The following is a 13525-nucleotide window of genomic DNA, read 5'->3' on the forward strand; positions in this document are numbered from 1 at the left end:
TTACAAACTGTTTTGCTGAAGCCTATGGTTCAAGTGTAATTTTGTTATTAGGGTTACTGATGACTACACACACAATGCATGGGATATTTTTACTGGAGATCTGTCATTTTTAATATGCTCCTCAGCAATGAGAAGTAATCATTACCAGTCCGACCTGTGGCTGACAGTAAACACACACACACACACACACACACACACACACACACACACACACACACACACACACCAGCTCAAGTGCACTATTTCCACCATATCATTCCTCCCAATGAATACATGCACCTCTTTAATGAGAAAGTCAGTTACTTTGCACACTTTAATGTAACCTAAAATTTTACTGACTCTTCTGAATAGCTGCTGTAGTAACCAAGTAATACGAGAACCCGATCCAAGTAACACAAATACAGCTTTGTTCTTAAACCTCTGAACAATAACGGAAATAAGCCTCTCTTGACTCCGCACATAACATGACAAAATAATCATACAGAAGGTGCAACATAAGTGATACACAGAAAAACTGATGTGAGCAGTAGGAACTAAATGAACATAGTGAGAGTGAAGCAGTACTGCTCCGCGAGCATATAGGTGCGAGTCACCGGTAGATAGAGCGGCACAGTCCGTGCCTTATGCACACCTCCTACAGGTGCGTCTAGTGGCTGGCACTTGCTCATACAGTTGGCAGCTGATTTAAGTACACACATGTGGCAACACTACACTCCGTGCATTTGCACTCACTCACACACACACACACACACACACACACACACACACACACTCACACGTCCTAGTAGCAGGCTACAGCACAACTCTCCCTTGTGCAAAGAGGGTGCCCAGGTGACAGAGGAGGTGCCAGTGGCCCGATGAGAGATGCATCCATCAGATCTGGAACAGTGCTAGCCGGTACTGATGGCAGGGGTGGGACAGTGTGGCGGGTGGGCACCAGAGTACAGGTCTGGCAACCGAACCCTTGGGCCCACACCTGTGATCCCAGCACAAAGTGGCTGCAAGAAACTGATCACAGCAGGTGCGTTGCAGACTGCAGAAGGTGGAGGAGCAGGTATGCCGCCAGCTCTGAAGCAATTCGGCTGGGCTCCACTCCTCGATAGGCATTGAGAGATTGGCGGTCAGGAAATGGGGAAGGGCACTGTCTGGCGAAGAATCCACAACAAACTTTTTCATTTGGAATTCGAATGTATGCACTAGGCATTCTGCCTCACAATTTGATTGAGGTTGGAATGGCGGAGTGATACTGTGACAAATTCTGTGAGGGGACTAACAATTGAAAGATGTGCGAAACAAACTGGGGGCTCATTATTCAAAAGTATATGAATTATGACCAGAACCGATGTCGATGCACACCACAGAATGTAGAGAAATGGGAAAAATATACCTACGACAACCAGGCAATAGGAATTCGAGAAGAGAGCCGCAAATTCTAAATGAATGCATTCCCGTGGCTGGTATGGAGTGGGCCAGTGGGAAAGAGACTCCCTAGGAGCTGCCTATTGTCGGGCACACTGCTCAGAAGCCACACAAAGAAGAAAATTCACCATCAATCACTGGCCAAAAAAATGTCTCCTAGCTAACAGTTTACTGTGTGAAGCTCTCGAATGGCCCTGGCGGAGAAGGCACAGAACCTCGCTTAACAAAGTGGTGGGAACGACTACTGCGGCACAGGGGTCTTCCGTAGACAACAACAGAACACTGTCAAAAACAGAAAGGCAATACTGTAAGGAAAAGTAGTTGCGCATGAGGTCCGTAGCCCGACCTGGCAGATTTTCTAGCCAGCCCTGTTGAACAAAGCGAACCGTGTGGCAGGAAACGAGGTCAGCAGCAAAGGCACCTGTTATGCACTAGCTTGTAATTGGAAAACCCCCCGTGGTCTCTGTTTCACTATGGGGTTGAAAGTACAGCAATTCTTCACGATCAAAGGTGGGTTCAGCACACAGGAAGGTGAGACAAGGCATCTGTCTCCTAGGATGGCCTGAAGCTCCTTTGTGGACGAGGGGCAAAACATAGACGTAACGGGGGACACGTGGTCGACTAGAGCCTACCTTGTGAGACCTCGAACCCCAAATAAACAATAGAAAGCTGAAAAAACTGAGATTTAGTGAGGTTACACTGCAAGCCTTCGGACTGTAGGAAAGGACACAAAGTGCAAATTTTTCAAGTGATCGACTGTGGAGGAACCTGTGACAACGATATCATACAGATAATTAGCACAACCCAAGACAGGGATAATCAATTGCTCTAAAAATTGTAGGAAGAAAGCAGGGGCGCTAGTCACACCAAAAGGCACATGCAAATACTGACAGAGACCAAAACAAGTGTCCAAAATCAGAACTCGCCGAGACTCCTCGTCCACAGGAACCTGCAGATGCATTTCAGACAAATCAATTTTACTAAACAGTGAGGTCATCAGTACCGCAATTCAAAAGTTACATTTATAAGATAGAGGCATCTGTGAAAAGTGGGTGGATCCAGTCAAAGGGTCAAACTATAAAGCAGCGAAGCTAAAAACACAAACAGTGCAAGGCATAAAAGGTTAGGTCAAATCCAAAAACTGGAAAAACAGAGCGATAAAAGAGTGGTTTTTGCAGAAGGGAGTGGTCATGGGGCCCCAGATACAGAAAACAAAATGAGAGGCCCCAACCACAACCACCCTGCCTCTGCTCCAGGAGGAAAGGAAAACCTTATAATTGAAAATAAAAACCACTTTCACTTAGGAAACTGAGGACCATTTCAAATATCCATGCATCGTCTACTAATATTAAAGACAAGGAATTTGGAAGGCTGTACTTAGTATGAAGGGCTAAAAAAAGGGGACATTTCTCCAATATATGGGATACTGCCACTCTGGCTTGATAACCAAATTGTGGGGGTGGCTCGTTATGCAATAGGAAACAATGGGCGAGAGTAGTATGAGCAATGCATAGGCATTGTAAGAGAGTGGAATGCTTCCGAGAGGAGCAGAAGGAAGAGTGCCAAACTACAGCGGTCTCCTTGATTGTGCACAGTTTATTACTGAGAGCAGTAGTGCACCAGACAACATTCCACTTTTGCGCAAAAAGGGATTTGTTGTCTATCCGCATATCTGCACCTGGAATCATGAAAGGGAATAGAGGTTAAATATCTGCATCTCTAGCCCGACAGTCAGCCAGTTCATTTCCTGGGATGCCCACGTGACTTGAGACACAGAGAGAATCAACAGAGCAGATGGCATGGCCAAGGACAGAGATGGTTGGTTTCTTTTGTGGGGGTTAAAGGGACCACACTGCTACGGTCATCGGTCCCTTTTTCCAAACACTAAGAACATCCACAGAGAGTAAAAACGATCAACAGACGATAAGACAGACAACACAGAACAAGAGAAACGTAGACAAAGACCAGACAAGACGAACTAAAATCACACAGAGTGTGACGGTGGTTGGCCGACCATACAAACAAAAAGGGAAAAGCCAACCACCGAGAAACACATGAAAAATCAGTATAATCGTAAGGCCAGAGGCCAAAATCAACACAAAAACTCATACACTTACATTAAGCGATAAAATCCCCCTGCCCGAATAAAACGCAGAACTATGTCCGCTATGGAAGAGTCGTCAGATAAAAGCGCGAAGAGCGTATCAGGCAGTGCTAAACTCTGCCTGAGAACAGTTAAAAGGGCGCACTCCAACAGAATATGGACCACCGTCAAGGACGCCCCACAACGACAAAGAGGGGGATCCTCACGACACAGTAAATACCTGTGCGTGAGTAGGGTGTGGCCAATGCGGAGCCGACAAAGGACGACTGATTCCCAGCGGTTGGCTCGCATGGATGACTGCCACACAGTAGTCATCTCCTTGATACGGCGGAGTTTGTTTGGCAAGGGCAGGTTGCGTCAATCAGTGTCCCATAAATCGAAAACTTTGCGGCGCAATAGTGTCCGCAAATCAGTCGCCGGGAGGCAAATCTCCAGAGATGGTGCACTAGTGGCCTCTTTCGCCAGGCGGTCAACAGTTTCATTTCCGGGTATCCCAACATGGCCCGGGGTCCAAAAGAAGACCACAGATCTGCCGCAACGGGCAAGAGTATGCAGGGACTCCTGGATAGCCATCACCAGACGAGAACGAGGGAAACACTGGTCGAGAGCTCGTAAACCGCTCAGGGAATCGCTACAGATAAAGAAGGACTCACCTGAGCAGGAGCGGATATACTCTAGGGCACGAAAGATGGCGACCAGCTCAGCAGCGTAAACACTGCAGCCAGCCGGCAACGAACGTTGTTCAGAATGGTCCCCTAGAGTTTGTGCATAACTGACACGACCAGCAACCATCAAATCGTCAGTATAGACAACGCCAGAGCCCTCATACGTGGCCAGGATGGAATAAAAGCGGCGTCGGAAGGCCACCGGAGGGACTGAGTCCTTCGGGCCCTGTGCCAAGTCCAGCCGAAGGCAAGGGCGAGGCACACACCATGGGGGTGTACGCAGAGGGGCCCGGAAAGGAGGTGGTACAGGGAAACACCCAATCCCGCAGAGAAGCTGTTTGACGCGTACGGCGATCGGACAACCCGACCGGGGCCGACGTTCTGGCAGACGGACGACTCACTGCGGGAACAGGACACGATAATTTGGATGCCCGGGCAAGCTAAAAACATGGGCAGAATAAGCAGCCAGTAATTGTTGGCGTCGTAACCGCAGTGGAGGGACACCTGCCTCCACAAGTATGCTGTCCACAGGGCTGGACTGGAAGGCACCAGTGGCAAGGCGTATCCCGCTATGGAGGATTGGGTCCAGCAGCTGCAACGCAGATGGGGACGCTGAGCCATAAGCCAGACTCCCATAGTCCAGACGGGACTGGATCAACGCCTGGTAAAGCCGTAGGAGAGTAGATCGGTCGGCGCCCCACCTGGTGTGGCTCAGGCATCGCAGAGCATTTAGATGCCGCCAACACGCCTTTTTAAGCTGCCGAATATGAGGCAGCCAAGTCAACCGGGCATCAAAAACCACCCCCAAAAACCTATGTAACTCCACCACTGTAAGATGCTCGCCATCAAGATAAAGCCGCGGCTCCGGGTTAACAGTGCGTCGCCGGCAGAAATGCATAACGCACGTCTTGACTGCCGAAAACTGAAAACCATGCGCTACAGCCCAAAACTGCGCCTTGCGGTTTGCGCCCTGTATCTGATGTTCAGCAGCTGCAATGCCAATAGAGCTGTAGTAAAGGCAGAAGTCGTCAGCATACAGGGAAGCAGAGACAGAATTTCCCACGGCCGCAGCGAGCCCGTTAATGGCTATTAAAAACAAACACACACTTAGAACAGAACCCTGTGGCACACCGTTCTCCTGGACTTGGGAGGAACTATATGAGGCCGCGACGTGCACGCGGAAGGTACGATACGACAGAAAATTGCGGATATAGATCGGCAGAGGGCCCCGAAGGCCCCATCCATGAAGCATTGAAAGGATGTGATGACACCATGTCGTATCATACGCCTTCCGCATGTCGAAAAAGACAGTACGGATGGCCGACTCCAGGCTCACCAGATTGTCAGCGGCGGAGCGGCCTTTACGGAACCCACTCTGAGACGGAGCCAGAAGGCCCCGAGACTCCAGGACCCAATTCAAGCGCCGGCTCACCATCCGTTCAAGCAACTTGCAAAGAACGTTGGTGAGGCTAATGGGATGGTAGCTGTCCACCTCCAAAGGGTTCTTCCCCGGTTTCAGAATGGGGACAACAAGACTTTCCCGCCATTGCGACGGAAACTCACCCTCGACCCAAATGCGGTTGTAAAGGTCGAGGAGGCGTCGCTGGCAGTCCACTGAAAGGTGTTTCAGCATCTGAGAGTGGATGCTATCTGGCCCAGGAGCGGTATCAGGACAAGCGGCGAGGGTACTGCGGAATTCCCACTCACTGAATGGAACATTGTACAATTCAGGATGGTGGGTGCGAAAAGAAAGACTCCGACGTTCTATCCGCTCTTTAGTGGAGCGGAAGCCCAAGGGGTAGTCGGTAGAAGTGGAATTCAGAGCAAAGTGCTTGGCCAAGCAGTTTGCAATGACGTCGGAGTCAGTGCAAACTGCTCCATTCAGTGAGAGCGCAGGGACGCTGACAGGGGTCCGATAGCCATAGAGGCGGCGAATCTTGGCCCAGACCTGCGATGGAGTGACATGGAGGCCAATGGTGGACACTTTCCGCTCCCAGCACTCCTGCTTGCGTTGGCGGATAATGCGGCGAGCTCGCGCACGCAGCCGTTTGAAGGCGATAAGGTGTTCGATTGAGGGATGTCGCTTGTAACGCTGGAGCGCCCGCCGGCGAGCTTTAATCGCTTCAGCGATCTCAGGCGACCACCAAGGCACAGTCCGCCGCCGAGGGGACCCAGAAGAACGAGGAGTGGCAGATTCAGCAGCAGTAACGATGCCGGTGGAGACCGATTGAACCACTGCATCAATGTCATCGGTAGAGAGAGGCTCAATAGCGGCAGTGGAGGAGAACAAGTCCCAGTCAGCCTTATTCAGAGCCCATCTGCTAGGGCACCCAGAAGACTGACGCTGTGGCAGTGACAGAAAGATCGGAAAGTGATCACTACCACAAAGGTCGTCATGCACTCTCCATTGGACAGACGGTAAGAGGCTTGGGCTACAGATCGAAAGGTCAATGGCAGATTATGTGCCATGCGCCACACTGAAGTGTGTGAAGCACCATCATTTAATATCGAGAGATCGAGCTACGCCAATAAATGCTCAACGATGGTGCCTCGACCTGTTACCACCGACCCACCCCACAGATGGTTATGGGCGTTAAAGTCGCCCAGGAACAAAAAAGGTGGCGGCAATTGGGCTATCAGAGCAGCCAAGACATGCTGCGCGACATCACCATCCGATGGAAGGTAAAGACTGCAGACGGTAACAGCCTGTGGCGTCCACACCCGAACAGCAACAGCCTCTAAAGGTGTTTGGAGAGGTACAGACTCGCTGTGAAGAGATTTCAGGACATATATGCAGACGCCACCAGACACCCTTTCATAAGCTGCCCGGTTCTTATAATAACCCCGGTAGCCACGGAGGGCGGGGGTTCGCATTGCCGGAAACCAAGTTTCCTGCAGAGCAATGCAGAAGAAAGGGTGAAGGCTGATAAGTTGGCGGAGCTCATCTAGATTGTGGAAGAAACAGCTGCAGTTCCACTGGAGGATGGTGTTGTCCATGGTTGATAAAGGCGTGATGGGACTAGGAAGGGAGATTACGCCGCTGGGTCACCTGCTGCCTCCGGTTTAGCACCTGTGATAGTGCTTTCCATGGCGTCTGATGGACCGGCGAGATCGAGGTCCTCAGCAGACGCCAGAATCTCCACCGCATCCTCAGACGCAGAGCCGGAAGGTTGCGGTGGGATGGCTGCCACCGCGAGTTCCTTGGGCTGAGAGCTCTTCTTGGGTTTCCACGCCGTTCCTTGGGTCGCACTGACTGGGAGGGCTTCACCGATTCAGTCTCCAGGAAGGAGGAGGATCGTGAAGCCCTACGACCAGCTGATTGCGGGTACTTACGCCACTGTCGGTCGTCAGCCTTCTCGCTGTTGGAAACCTGGGAAGGGAGGGACCCAAGGGACCCCTTGCGAGCGTGAGAAGCCAAAGAAGTTGGACACTTCTCCAGCTTAGAAGTGGGGACGGACGTCCCCGATGGGTGGGATGGTGTTGCTCCTGAGGTAGGCGGCGCAGGAGCAACCCGATGGGTAGAGCTGGAGAGGGGGCAGGAGGAGTTTTACTACTCGTTGATCCGGCCACAATTGGAGAACCAGACGGGGCTAGCACAGGTGTTGTAGCAGCAGCATAGGAAGATGTCATTCTCACAGGATGGCGTCGGTCGTATTTCCTTTTGGCCTCAGTATAGGTTAGTCGGTCCAGGGTCTTGTATTCCATGACTTTATGCTCTTTCTGGAAAATTCGGCAGTCTGGCGAGCAAGGTGAATGGTGCTCCCCGCAGTTGACACAGATGGGAGGCGGGGCACATGGAGTATTGGGATGTGATGGGCATCCGCAATCTCGACATGTGAGGCTGGAAGTGCAGCAAGAAGACATATGGCCGAACTTCCAGCACTTAAAGCACCGCATCGGGGGAGGGATATAGGGCATAACGTCACATCGGTAGACCATCACCTTGACCTTTTCCGGTAATCTATCCCCTTCAAAGGCCAAGATGAAGGCACCGGTAGCAATCTGATTTTCCTTCGGACCCCAATGAACGCACCGGACGAAATGTACACCCTGGCGCTCTAAATTGGCGCGCAGCTCTTCATCAGACTGCAAAAGAAGATCCCTATGGTAAATAACTCCCTGGACCATATTTAAACTCTTATGGGGTGTGATCGTAATGGCAACATCCCCCAACTTGTCACAAGCAAGTAACCGTCGTGACTGGGCAGAGGATGCCGTTTGTATCAGGACTGACCCAGAGCACATTTTTGACAAGCCCTCCACTTCCCCAAACTTGTCCTCTAAATGCTCGACGAAGAACTGAGGCTTTGTGGAGAGAAAAGAGTCCCCATCAGCCCTCGTACAAACTAAGAAGCGGGGCGAATAACTGCTACTGCCATCCTGAGACTTACGTTCCTCCCACGGTGTGGCCAGGGAGGGGAACATTTTCGGATCGTACTTCTGAGCATTAAACTGAGCCCGAGAACGGTTAGAGACTGCTGGCCACCAGCGAGAGACGATGTACCACGCTTCATTGCGGGTCATCCGCCCTGATGCCACCTACTCCGACCAAGGGCCCTCCCCACGGGCGCCACCCAGCCACGGCAAGAGCCACCTGGCGGGATGGCCGTTGCCGGGAGTCCCGATACCCCAGGAGGATAGGAATCTACTCCTTGGCATACGTGGGGAGTTAACTGCGCAGGCATCAGTAGAGCGATCCCTGTGTTGTCAGGGGGCTACAACCAACAGGGTACATGACGGCCCCACCACAACGGACTGGCTACCGTGCTGGATGTTAGGTAACATGTGATCCATGGTCGCCGTCGGTGCAGAAAGAGGCACTGCACAGCGCAAGGTGTAATCTGCAATGCACCAAGTAAGGCGCCCTTCCCCAATCGGCTCGCTCTTCGGAAAATTTTGAGAGATGGTGGTCAAACCCAACAGGGGACCATCATATAAGGCCGAAAAGTTTGAGACACCGTTTAGTCACCTCTTACGACAGGCAGGAATACCGCGGGCCTATTCTAACCCCTGAACCTGCAGAGGGGCAAGGGCAGAGAGAAGGTCTTGGATAACAGAGATCAAAGGGTGACAAGAGTAGTGCCAGTAGGAGACATAAAGGCATATCCCGTCTTCTGTATTGTTTTGAAAGCATAAGTGTAGAAGATGGTAACACCATGGAACTCCTGAAGTATGGAATTTACAACATGTTGGAATACCAGAGGGGTGACGTTGGTCCCAATTTATGGCCGCCACGGCACCATTGGCAGCAGGGGAGGGGTAAGAAGGGGGGGGGGGGGGGAGGAGAAATACGCGGATCGCTTTCCACTGTGTGGAGATGGAGACCCCAACAGAGGGAAATGAGGCACATTCCAACCAGCAATCCCACCTGACGGGGGGTAACATGAGGGAGACGTCACTCAACTGAAAGACATGGTATACGGGACAGTCAGAAAATTATCAAATAGTGATTGCATACAAAATCAAGAGTTGGCTCTGTTGTATTTGCAGATGGCGAATGCCCGCTTCAGCAAGGAGGCCGTCGACACAACTAATGTGAAAGGCAATAATAGCCAGAAGCAGCCCATAATGATCAACAGGGTCAAGTAGTTTCAGAGTGGAATGATCCGCTGAGCCATAAACCTGACAGTCATAATCTAGTCTCTACAAAACCAGAGCATGGCAAAGACGGAGAAGATACGTGCACCCCAAGAAATGTGGGCCATGAGGCAGAGAGCATTAAGCTCCGTACTCATTTAGTCTTCAGGTGGCAAATATATGGGGCAGCCATGTGAACTGTTTAAAAAAAATATGGCCCAAGAAATGGGATTGCGCTACAACATCTAGCATAAATAAAGTTCTGGATCAGAGGTACTGTAGGTCCATGGCAAAAATGCATAATCCTCATTCGGTTGGGAGAAAACTGGACAGCATGAGGAAGGGCCCATGCAGAGGCCCATTGGATAGCACCTTGGAGCTGGAATTCAGCAGATGCTACCGAGTGGGAGCTGCACAGGATGCAAAAATTGTTCACATACAATGCTGCGGTAACCAGAAGCCCATTAATGGAGGTGATGAATAGTGTGACACTTAACACAAAACCCTGTGGGTTACTGTTCTCCTCAGTCCAAGAGGTGTTGAGTGAGGTGCTGACTCGAACCCTAAAGAACTGACGGGATAGAAACTCATGGATAAAAACTGTGTTGTATGCCTTATGCAGGTCAAAGAAGACTGCAACAAGGTGTCCGCAGTTAGTAAAAGCCTGTTTGATTACTGTTTCCAATCTGTGTAAATGGACAGTTGAAAGATCATCCTTCCCAGAAGCCACACTGATACAGGGACAAAAGGCCCGAGTTTCAAGTACACAACAAAATCAGAAGTTATCCATCCTCTTAGCAGTTTACAAAGTATGTTAGTCAAGCTAATTGGTCAGTAGCTGTCTGGGGATGCTGGGTTCTTCCTAGGCCTAAGGACACGGATAACTATGCCACTGCAATGGGGAGGCACCTGCGAGCCAAATCTGGTTGAAGACCCTGAGCAGATGTTGCCTCTTAGTAACAACCAAGTGTTGGATCATCTTGCTGTGGATGGAATCCAGACTAGGGGCCATGTCATGTTTTGGTTTTGTTATGCTTTAGAGTGCAAAAACGACTGGGGTCATATGTGTGCAAGTATGAAGACAGAGAGGAGTTAAAAAACGACTATACGTCAGTCCCAACTAACAGCGAAAAACAGGCACATGAAAAAATGGCTAAAAAAGACACCATACAGAAACTGAGGCCCAAAATTAAATGGTCATCACTGTATTGCTTTGGCACATAAAAAGTAAAATGCGGTCAACATGGATATTACACCAGGAAGTGGAGGACAGCTAAAACTTGGGCGCAATGCGTACAAAGTGGTGGGGTAGTGCCACCCAGAAAATGACGATGGCTACAAAGGCAATGCATGCAGCTAAGCTAAAATAACCTCCTCTCAGCGGGAGGGCTGAAAGGAAGTTGTCCAAGCTGCTGGGAAGGCTTAATAAGCCAGAGCTTATTGCCGTGAAGGGAGGACCATTGGCGATGCCGAAGGGTCACCACCACCTGACAGATGGCAACACAGAGATCATCGGAGGATACATAGGTACTCCTGGGCTGAGGTACGAGGACTGCAGCTTTGGCAGCAGCCTCATTTCCTGGCAGACTTACATGACCAGGAACCCACGGACACATCACACTGGCTCCACCAATAGTGAGCAAGTGACAGTTTTCCTGGACCTGCTACTCTAAGGGATGGGCGGTGTACAGTGCACAAAGACTTTGAAGGGCACTGAGTGAGTCTGAGCAAAGGCTGTGTTGCCGGATGTACTCCGTGGCCTGATACAAGGTGAAAAGCTCGCCTGTAAATACTGAGGAGTGGACCGGAAGCCGATAGCGAAAAACACAGGTGCCAATGACAACGGCACACCTGACCCCACGGTCAGTCTGAGAGCCATCAGTTATATGAAGTTACTATCGTGAAGTTCCATGCGAAGGTCATCAAACTGGAGGTGATAGACTGAGGCCGAAGTAGTGTCCTTAGGAAGCAAACATAGGCCAAAATTAACACAGGCCGCTTCACTAAGCAGAGGTGAGAAAGGGTTTACATCTGCCGGGTAAGGTGCAGGTAGTGTGAAGTTAAGCCTCTGTAGCAAGTGCCAAAAGCTTACTCCAAGAGGTAACAGAGAAGAAGAATGAGCCCCATACTGATGATCAAAGGAATCAGCAAAGGAGGAGGCATAGGATGGGTGGCAGGCAAGCAGCATGCATACCTGCTGAGGAGGACAGGGGTAGTTCAGCAACTTCAGCATACAGACTCTCAACTGGGCTTGTGTAAAAGGCACCCGTGGCCAAACGGATGCCATGATGATGGATAGTGTTGAGACGGTGTAAAAGGGATGGGCGTTCAGATGCATGAACAAAGCACTCATAGTCAAGTTTTGAACAGCCAAGGACTGGTACAAACAGCGGATGGTGGTTCAATTGGCACCCTACGAAGTACCATTGAGGACAAACACGACATTGATAAACCACATACAGCGGGCTGCCAGGTAAGACACATGGGAGGACCAAGAGCGTTCCTTATCAAGTGTGAGCCCCAGGAATTTTGTAGTTTAAATGAACGGAAGTGGGAAAAATCACTTGCGTCACCAGAGATTCATACAGATGGTTTTGTCAGTAGAAAAGCAAAAGCAAAAGCCATTGTAAAGCAAAAAAAAAGAAAGAAAGAAAGAAAAAATAGCCAGAGATGCCCGGTGGGAGACAGGCCATGCAACGGTTAATGGCAATAGCAAAGAGGACAACACTCAGGATGGAACCCTGAGGCACAGACGTTTCCTGGATAAAGGTGTTCGAGAAGACAGAACCCACATGCACCCTGAAAACACGATCTCTAAAAATGCTTGAAGGAAATAGGGGAGGCGACCATGTAAGCCCCATGTGTAAGGAGTACGGAGTACGGAGAATACCAGTTCTCCAGCAGGTGTCGTAGGCCTTCTCCAAATTGAAAAACATGGCCACAGCCTGGGATTTCTGCAAAAAACCATTCATGACATGGGTGGACAAAGTGACGAGATGATCAACTGCAGAATGCTGTGCTCAAAATCCACACTGTGCATTCGTCAGTAAATTGCGAGACTCGAGTTACCATACCAGCCAGGAATGAATCATATGTTCCATCACCTTGCAAATGCAGCTGGTAAGAGAGGTGGGACGGTAGCTAGAAGGAAGGTTTCTGTCCATACCGGGGTTAGGTATGAGTATGATGGTGACTTCACACCAACATCTGGGAAATGTGTCCTCGGCCCAGATCCAGTTATACATGTTAAGCAGAAAGTGCTTGCCTGCAAGAGAAAGTTGCTGCAACATCTGAATGTGAATGACGCCTGGCCCAGGGGTGGAGGATTGGTATGAACTGAGAGCAAGACTGAGCTCCCTCATAGTAAAGAAGGCATTGAACCACTCACGATTTGAAGAAGAGACGGGTATTGCCTGAGCTTTCTTTGCTCGTTTCCAATGAAGGAAGGCAGGGTGATAGTGGGAAGAGCTTGAAACTTCTGCAAAATGGTCGCCCAAGGTGTTGGAGATAGCAATAGGATCCACGATAACATCGGCTGCTACTGTGAATGGGGAAATGGATCTTGGTCCCAGAGAGCTGTCAGAGGTTGGCCCACATGACAGAGGAAGGGGTGGAACTGTTAAAAGAACTAGTGAATGAAATCCTGCTATCTCATAAGCTATACTGAAGAACGTGACGAAACTTTGCACACATCTTTGCAATGAATGCAGTTAAAAATGCGGATAATACGTCTCCGTGTGCAAATTGCTTCGTGGCATGT

At 50.1% G+C, this 13525-nt stretch overlaps 1 protein-coding gene across 1 annotated transcript in view; it reads right to left on the bottom strand.

Moving 5' to 3' along the window:
• The window catches only part of LOC126356060 (ubiquinone biosynthesis protein COQ9, mitochondrial), a 221413-nt gene that overhangs the window by 42854 nt on the left and 165034 nt on the right, over positions 1–13525 (bottom strand). The gene's annotated exons all lie outside the window — the stretch shown is intronic.

This window comes from Schistocerca gregaria, chromosome 3 (assembly GCF_023897955.1).
Source record: "Schistocerca gregaria isolate iqSchGreg1 chromosome 3, iqSchGreg1.2, whole genome shotgun sequence".
NCBI lineage: Eukaryota > Metazoa > Arthropoda > Insecta > Orthoptera > Acrididae > Schistocerca > Schistocerca gregaria.